This window comes from Podarcis liolepis, assembly GCF_965112155.1.
Source record: "Podarcis liolepis genome assembly, chromosome: 9".
Taxonomy (NCBI): domain Eukaryota; kingdom Metazoa; phylum Chordata; class Lepidosauria; order Squamata; family Lacertidae; genus Podarcis; species Podarcis liolepis.
In genome coordinates this window covers 58,307,329-58,315,325 of record NC_139564.1, presented here as the reverse complement: position 1 = coordinate 58,315,325, position 7,997 = coordinate 58,307,329, and the positions used below count along the sequence as shown (strand labels likewise).

Genomic DNA, 7,997 nt, shown 5'->3' with positions numbered 1-7,997 from the left:
CCATTGGTACAGAAAGCTGTTGAGAGGTTCAGCCGAAGCAACAGGGATGTACTTCCACTGTCCTAAGTGGGGACATTGTCATTCCTGGGGAGTTCGTAGGCTGGTTCCTCCCACCACTTAATGTCATCCAGTCAGTCCCTGACATTATATAATTTTTAATATGTTGTAACCCACCTTGAGAATGGTTTCCCCTTTGGAAAGTCGGCATACACATCAAATGGTTGGTTGATTGGCTGACATAGGATCTGAGCACAACAGTGATCTTTCAACTTTAGTAGCCGTGAAGCTGCCAGTTTATTGAGTCCATAAAGGTCATGTAATCAACAAACCTATTATGAGACTGGAAAAGGCAGTGGCAGTTGGTAGATTTTCCAAAATGTGCCTCACGGTTGCCTTGGCACTTTTTATCCAGCTACGTTTTCAAAAATATCCCCCATAGCGAAAGCTTTATAATGACAGCCAAGAATCTTCAGATCTCATCAAGAGCATCAACTCCCAGGAATAGCACACTGGTTGCTGGATATTTCAGTTGTAGAAAAAGGGGAAATATCTTGCCAGCCAGTTTCTAGTATACGTTTCATGCCTTACTCTTTTTTTTTAAAAGAGTCTGTGTGTCATGACAGAAAAATGTCAGAGAATATTTGTTAAGGAATAGGTATCAAAAGGAAATATACCATTAAACTATGAAAAAGAATTTCAGAAATAATTTCAAAGCAATCCTTTTCCTAAGAAAATATGCCAAGAGGTGTGATTAGAGGAGAATTTCTTTCAACTGTCGTTCAGTACAAGAGCAGTTATCAAGTGGCAAGGAGCAGGATTGGTTAATCCCCGTGTTTTCTCTGTGACAGAAATTTGAACCTGTCCCATATATGAATTCTGCCACCATCTTGACAGGAAAAGGCTATACTTTTACCACTTTGTCCCTATGTAGCACCCTGCTTGTGGTTAACGCTTAGCTGGAATGAAATATTCAACGCAGCAATAGAGAAATTAAAATAATAATTTATTTGTCAGACAAATAAATGAGAGGCACAGTGGTATATGGTTACCAAGCTCTGGCCTGCCTTCCTGCCATTATGGCCAGCACTTATATTCCCTCAGCCCAGCCCCCTTTCTCCTCCTTTGGCTGCCTCTGTCCAATCAGCCTGGTTGAAATTCCTATTGGCTGCCTGCTAGGACCAATCGTAAAAGATACACCCATTTCCTATTGCCTTTTATGGGAGACAAAGAGCTATATTTCCTTCTATTTATAATTGGCAAACAAGTAGCCATTAACCTCGATAAGGCATCTTAATTACCAGATCACCTTTGCCCCCTTACCATTAACCTCTACAAGGCACCTTAATTACCAGATAACCTTTTGCCCTAGACAAGGCGCCTTAACTAACATTTCACCTTTTGCCCTATTGCCCTATTGCCCTATTCACTCCAAAACAGATGGTGGCTAATCTTATCTTAAACAGAGATCTTGAGTTCACCTTCTCACACACAGTTATGAAAGATCTCCTTCTTTGGAGCCATATGTCAGGAGTGCTCTGATGGTGTTTCCTGCCTGGCAGGGGGCTGGGCTCAATGGCCCCTGTGGTCTATTCCAACTCTAGGACTCTATGATTCTATGAAATAAGAATCTAACATCTAAATTTGTTACTTTCTAAATCCTTTGCATAGTTACATTTAAGCTAATATATTTAATACATAACATATATAGCTTTTTAAAAGGAAAAGAAATCTTTGCAGAGTAAAAGGATCTCAATTTAAAAGGAAACAAGGAACAGCTTTTAAAACGCTTCCCAAAATACCAGCCAGCCAGATGCTTAGCCTTTTTGACCTTTAGGCAAATGACTCTTTGTATATTGAGAGGCCGAATGGCAAAACCTTACTATTTACCTACCACTTTTACAACTTAGTTGTACTCTACAGCATGCAAGGTCAGTGACCTGCTTCTCAGCCTTTTTATGACCGCAATAAACCAATAAACCAAAGGGGCCCTCTTTAAGATGAGCACATCTGCCGATGCACTCACTGCCTGGCATGAGAGATGCTGCCTGGCATGAGAGATACAGATATTTTAAAATATATATTAAGCTCATTTTAAGAATACAGGTATCTGATCAAAATATAAGCCTTGATTAAAATGCAGACTATGAACAGATGCCTCACCTATGGAGATCATCTATCTATCTATCTATCTAATCTCCAAACAACATTCACCTGTTCTTTACCTTTCTCTTGAACTAACATTTCTGATCCAGAGCTTTAATTGGAAATTGCAAAGCCAGGTAGCAAAAACAGGTCATTTACTGAGTAACTGGTGGGGCCCATGTGGCAACAGAGCTGTTTGGCTGGGTGCAAGCTACTTTTTCGAAAGCTTACCAGTTTTTCTAGGACCACATTTTCTCACCAGTTCATACTCCTGAATTATTTTTCCATATGACAATTTTTCTACAGAGATAGCTTCATGTTTGTATGACATGTGGGTGGGGAGGGGGAGTCAGAGAAGAGTGAAAGCAGTTCTATATAATTCCAAAACACACACATAGGATGTCATGATAAAAGAAAAATCTAGGCTTTGACTATAACTGTGCTTAAAGGTAAATGTACCCCTGACCGTTAGGTCCAGTAGTGAACGACTCGGGGGTTGCACGCTCATCTCGCTCTATAGGCCGAGGGAGCCGGCGTTTGTCCGCAGACAGTTTCCAGGTCATGTGGCCAGCATGACTAAGCTGCTTCTGGCGAAACCAGAGCAGTGCACGGAAACGCCATTTACCTTCCTGCCGGAGCGGTACCTATTTATCTACTTGCACTTTGACGTGCTTTCGAACTGCTAGGTTGGCAGGAGCAGGGACCGAACAATGGGAGCTCACCCCGTCGTGGGGATTCAAACCGCCGATCTTCTGATCAGCAAGCCCTAGGCTCTGTGGTTTAGACCACAGTGCCACCCACGTCCCAGATAACTGCTTACAAGCAAGCGAATCCTAAGGACTGCCAAGCAAATATGTCTAGTATCCAGCTAGAATGTTCCCCATCTGCCGAGATCTGCATGACTTTTAAAAAGCAGCAGAGTGCTAAGTGAGGCCTGATACCCTTTATAAAATTGTTTTATGGGCAATCTCACAGGCCTTCTCACATTGCAAAGGTGATAATTGATATTGATTGTCTCTAAGGGGAGTGCAGGAAGGTGTGTAATAGTATTGCTATGGTCTATTTACCTTACATGTATTGGCCTTTGAGAAAATAAATAAAAGCATCGGTGTTGTCACAGTTTTGCATGTTTGAATCATGAGGACCAGTTTGTTGGACAGGGCTCTTTAAAATAAGCTTTAGGTTTAGCATCTAATACTGAAACTACTATATTCCATTGGATTTTTTTTTTTCCTTTTTAAAAGACAAGTGCAACAGATCCCAGTATAGACTGATGGCAGGTACTTCAGACTTGGATCAAGGCCCAACCATAGATTTGATGGGTGGTCTCAGCTATGTATCTGCCTCTTAACCTGGTTCATTTATTTGAGTTTTCCAAAGCTATCTGGAGTGATATCCAACTAAGGTATATGCAGAGTTGACCCGTTTAAATCAATCAACATCTATTTGTTTCAGGGGGTCTACGTGGAGTACGATTAACATTGGATATCACCCCCTGGCAGCACCATGTTCACTTTTGCTTTCTGTTTATAAAATACTGTAGTCTGGTTTATGTAAGTAAACGAAGTGATGGAGGTTTGAATAGGATGACTCCCTGTTTTTCTAGCTTTGGGTCCTCTGGCATTAGATTTTTATTTGTGATTCCTTGTGATTCCCTGAATGTCCCTTCTAAAGGCGAACAAGGACGTGAGTCATCCTATTAAGACCATCTCCAGTCTCCAAAGTGTTCTGCAGTAGCCCTCACAGTGTGCAAGACTGGAACAGCAAATGTGGTTATTTCATACGGTGGGGAGGGAATTAAGAATTATCTCTTATCTGTGGAGCAAGGTAGCTGTTGTAAGCGAGAGAGCTGCTGTCAGCTTGGTCTTGCTAAATTATCTTTTTGTGATATCTTATATAAGCAATACAGAATGCAGGTGGGATGCCCCACAGTTTGGAATGCTCCCTCACACATAAAACACTCCTTTTGTGCAGTAAATAGCAAATAGGAGAGAGATCTATGCTAGCCTTTTCTCCCAGTAATTTTAAAAACAAAATGAAACATAGGAGATCATTGAAAAATAAGGTTCCGCCATTTGAAGTGTTACAATCCAGAATTCTACCATCTCTTCCTTTGGCGGGGCGACGACACTTGGTAAACACTCTTGAGACACAGTGAATGGGCCCTTTATGTGTACCAACATACATGCTTAGGGTTCTTCCATATGAGGGAGTATCCTTTTTTTTTTCAGTGTGTGGTTGGTGTTATGTGAAGTCTCCATCCTTATGTAATACGCAGATTAGGAGGTGCCTTCTGACCTCTTCATGATGCTTCACCAGTTTCAGGATAGATGAGAGCAAAGTCCTTGTTACTCCAGGGATGCTGAGGCAGCTCCCAAACCATACAGCAAGTGTTGCCAATGTAGTGCCTTCCAGATGATGTTATTATTTATTGAATTTATATTCCGCCCTTTACCCAGAGGTCTCAGGGCAGTTCACAGAATAAAATCAAAATATAAAACCACAAATCAAAATAAAAACAACAACCCAATAACACCTCCCAAAAAGCCACCACATTTGAAAAGGGCATAGGATGTAAATCAAATCAACCAAAGGCCTGGTTAAAAAGGAACATTTTTGCCTGGTGCCTAAAGGTGTATAATGAAGGCGCCTGGCGAATTTCCCTGGGGAGAGCATTCCACAGATGGGGAGCCACTGCAGAGAAGGCCCATTCTCCTGTTGCCACCCTCCAGACCTCTCAGTGAGGAAGCACACAAAGAAAGGCCTCAGAAGATGATCTCGGGGTCTGGGTAGGTTCATATGGAAAGAGGCAGTCCTTGAGGTCCTGAGCCATTTAAGGCTTTGTACAACTCCTATTTCAGCCACAACCATTGGTCTTGCTCACTGGGACTGATGGGAGTTGTAGTCCAACAACATCTGAAAGGCACCATGTTGGCTACCCCTGCCTTAAAGTAATGTCAGAAGGAGCTGTAAGTCTCTCTACACAATAGGGAGCATGAGATTCACCCTTTTAAATTATACAGTCAACAGGTAGAGCACCTGCCACAGTCATATTACATGTGCTTCAGCTCTCTGATGGAAAGAATTGCCAGAACAGAACTTTGACCAAAGAAGGAAAAACAGAGTGTGAAAAGAGGATGCTCAAAACCTTCAGCTGATGCTTTTGAAATAATCTTGCATAGTTGATTTGCCACTTTGATCAAGATATATATGGGCATATAAAGAAGTACCATTTTGAGAGGTGTCACCTTGTCTGAGAGAGGTGAGCGCCTGATTGGGGTTGAGGTAGGAATCAGTACTGAAACCTCACATTTCTGGTCTTGAAGATGCCATAAGTATCCTTTGAAAAGATCTGAGATTTTGGCCCAGTTTCTGCTTATGGAATTACAAGCGGGGGTATAATTGACCTCCAAAATGTCAAGAGTCCCCTTAGCTTTCCATTCACACCTCTTCCCTAAGGGGAGCGAACATGTGTAGAGACTTAATTCAGTGTCTGAATAAATGTCTCTTTGTATTGATACAGGCATCCCAATGGCCTCGCACTGATTGTGTCCTGGAAGAATCCCCTATTTAGCAGAGGCGTCTCGCAGCTCCCGGCTGTAATAATCCCTCCAGAGGTATTTAATTTTTAATTAAGTGAAGCTGAGTGTTTACTCTTGTTCTATAGCTGATTAATCAGGGCTTTGCTATTCGTGCAGCCAGAAGTGCCTGACTTAAATAGATGGTACCTTTAATTAGATGAAGGAGAATCGGCATCCACCGTCACCGAGAGGGCAACACAGAAGCGTAACCCATCAGAAAGAGTGTTCCAGAGCGTACACAGGGTGAAGAGACCCATAAATTAAAGGGCAGTTGGTAGAAACTTTTGACCAACATGGCCTTGGACTGTGTGTTTGTATGCACATTGCAAGAGTACTCCGTGCAATGAAAAGGAAAGCTAATTAAAAAATCCAAATAGTACCACAAATTCCCAGCTCAGTGAATATACCCCTTGCTGTGTCCCTGCACACTGGCCTGCGAGCGCTCCAGTTGGAGAACAGCCTTTACCAAAGGTGTCATGGGCTTTGAAGACACTCAAACTCAGGACACAAGAGAGATAAACCTCCTTACAATCTGCATCTTCTAGGGATGGGCTGCGCACAATCAGCATTCTTCTTTCTTGTTTCTTTGGCGATCACTCGGAGCCAAGTAAGATTGTCTTCCATGAACACGGTTTTAACAATGAGTCCATAAGTGACTGTGGAGCCACATGTCATTCCACAGTGGGGACATTGGTTTCCGGGTAGAAGTTGATCACGGTGTGGATTTGCCAAGCATGCCTTCCTCTTAGCACGTTTCTCCCTTGCGTCCTGAGTTTGAGTGTCTTCAAAGCCCATGACACCTTTGGTAAAGGCTGTTCTCCAACTGGAGCACTCACAGGCCAGTGTTTCCCAATTGTGGGTGTTTATACTACATTTTAAAAAATTTGCCTTGAGACAGTCTTTAAAACTCTTTTGTTGACCACCAGCATTACGCTTTCCATTTTTAAGTTGAGAATAGAGTAGTTGCTTGGGAAGACGATAATCAGGCACCCACACAACATGACCTGCCCAACGAAGTTGATGTTGAAGAATCATTGCTTCAACACTGGTGATCTTTGTTTCTTCTGGTACACTGGTATTAGTTCGCCTGTCTTCCCAAGTGACATGTAAAATCATCTGTCCAAAAACACAATCTCCACAATCTCCATCTCTTTATTAGCAAAAACACAATCTCCACAGATGCAGTTGAGTTTCTGCATCATCTCACCTTCTTGGGATTCCCAGCTCTTCTTAGCCTTAGTTGTTCCTCTGCCCCCACTGGCAGAGCAAGTCCCAGTGCTATGCTGTATATAGATGTATCCACATTCATGCAAGTCCAAAATTCAGTTTTTCAGTAAAGTTGCCTTGATCCCACTGACCACATGTTTGGGTTTTCTTAAAACAGGGGTAATGCTTCAGGTGCTGTTGGACTCCAAATCCCGTCAGGTCGAGCCAGCATGTCCAAGGATCAGGGATAATGGGGACTGTAGCCTTTACAACATCTAGAGTACACCATATTGGTTACCCTATCCTAAACCGTGTAATTGATGGAAGCAAACTCTGTTGTTATTAATATGGGTTTTTAGAATGTCAGGTCACAGGTCTTACATGTTATATTATGGAAACTACTTTGGCCAGTTTCACTTTTTCAGAAAGATCTAGGAAAGTAAACCAGCCAATAATGGAATCGGTATCAGTTCACACATACAGCTGTGAGTCTGCAACTGCTTTTAGTAGATGTGGGGACCACATGTAGGAACAAACCTGTTGATAGGAGGGAGAAAGAGGAGGGAGAAAGGTTGTTTTCTGCTGCTCCAGAGAAGCGGACACGGAGCAATGGATCCAAACTACAAGAAAGAAGATTCCACCTAAACATTAGGAAGAACTTCCTGACAGTAAGAGCTGTTCGACAGTGGAATTTGCTGCCAAGGAGTGTGGTGGAGTCTCCTTCTTTGGAGGTCTTTAAGCAGAGGCTTGACAACCATATGTCAGGAGTGCTCTGATGGTGTTTCCTGCTTGGCAGGGGGTTGGACTCAATGGCCCTTGTGGTCTCTTCCAACTCTATGATTCTATGATTCTATGATAGCTGCGGTCCTTTTGGAGCGATGGTCTCCTCATCCCATGTGTGCATGTTCAAAGTCACTTCTTTTGCCCTGAGCATGGCAGAAGAGTACTGCATCTGTCTCAAGTGACAGTGCTTTTACAGCTCCCTAGACTCCACTCAAGGGACACGGCCAGAAGATAATTATTGGGTGGATGGGGGAAGAGGTTAATGAACTGGAAAGCAGCATTGGA

General features: G+C 42.7%; 1 long non-coding RNA gene across 2 annotated transcripts; it reads right to left on the bottom strand.

Moving 5' to 3' along the window:
- Window positions 1-986: 986 nt before the first annotated feature.
- Window positions 987-1,702, bottom strand: LOC310714550. Of its 2 annotated transcripts, none has more exons than XR_014529894.1 (2): window positions 1,328-1,702; window positions 987-1,289 (listed from the first exon to the last, which is right to left on the bottom strand). It is a non-coding gene; the product is annotated as an uncharacterized lncRNA (long non-coding RNA). The 2 variants fall into 2 exon arrangements; XR_014529895.1 differs by having other exon boundaries at window positions 987-1,276.
- Window positions 1,703-7,997: the final 6,295 nt, after the last annotated feature.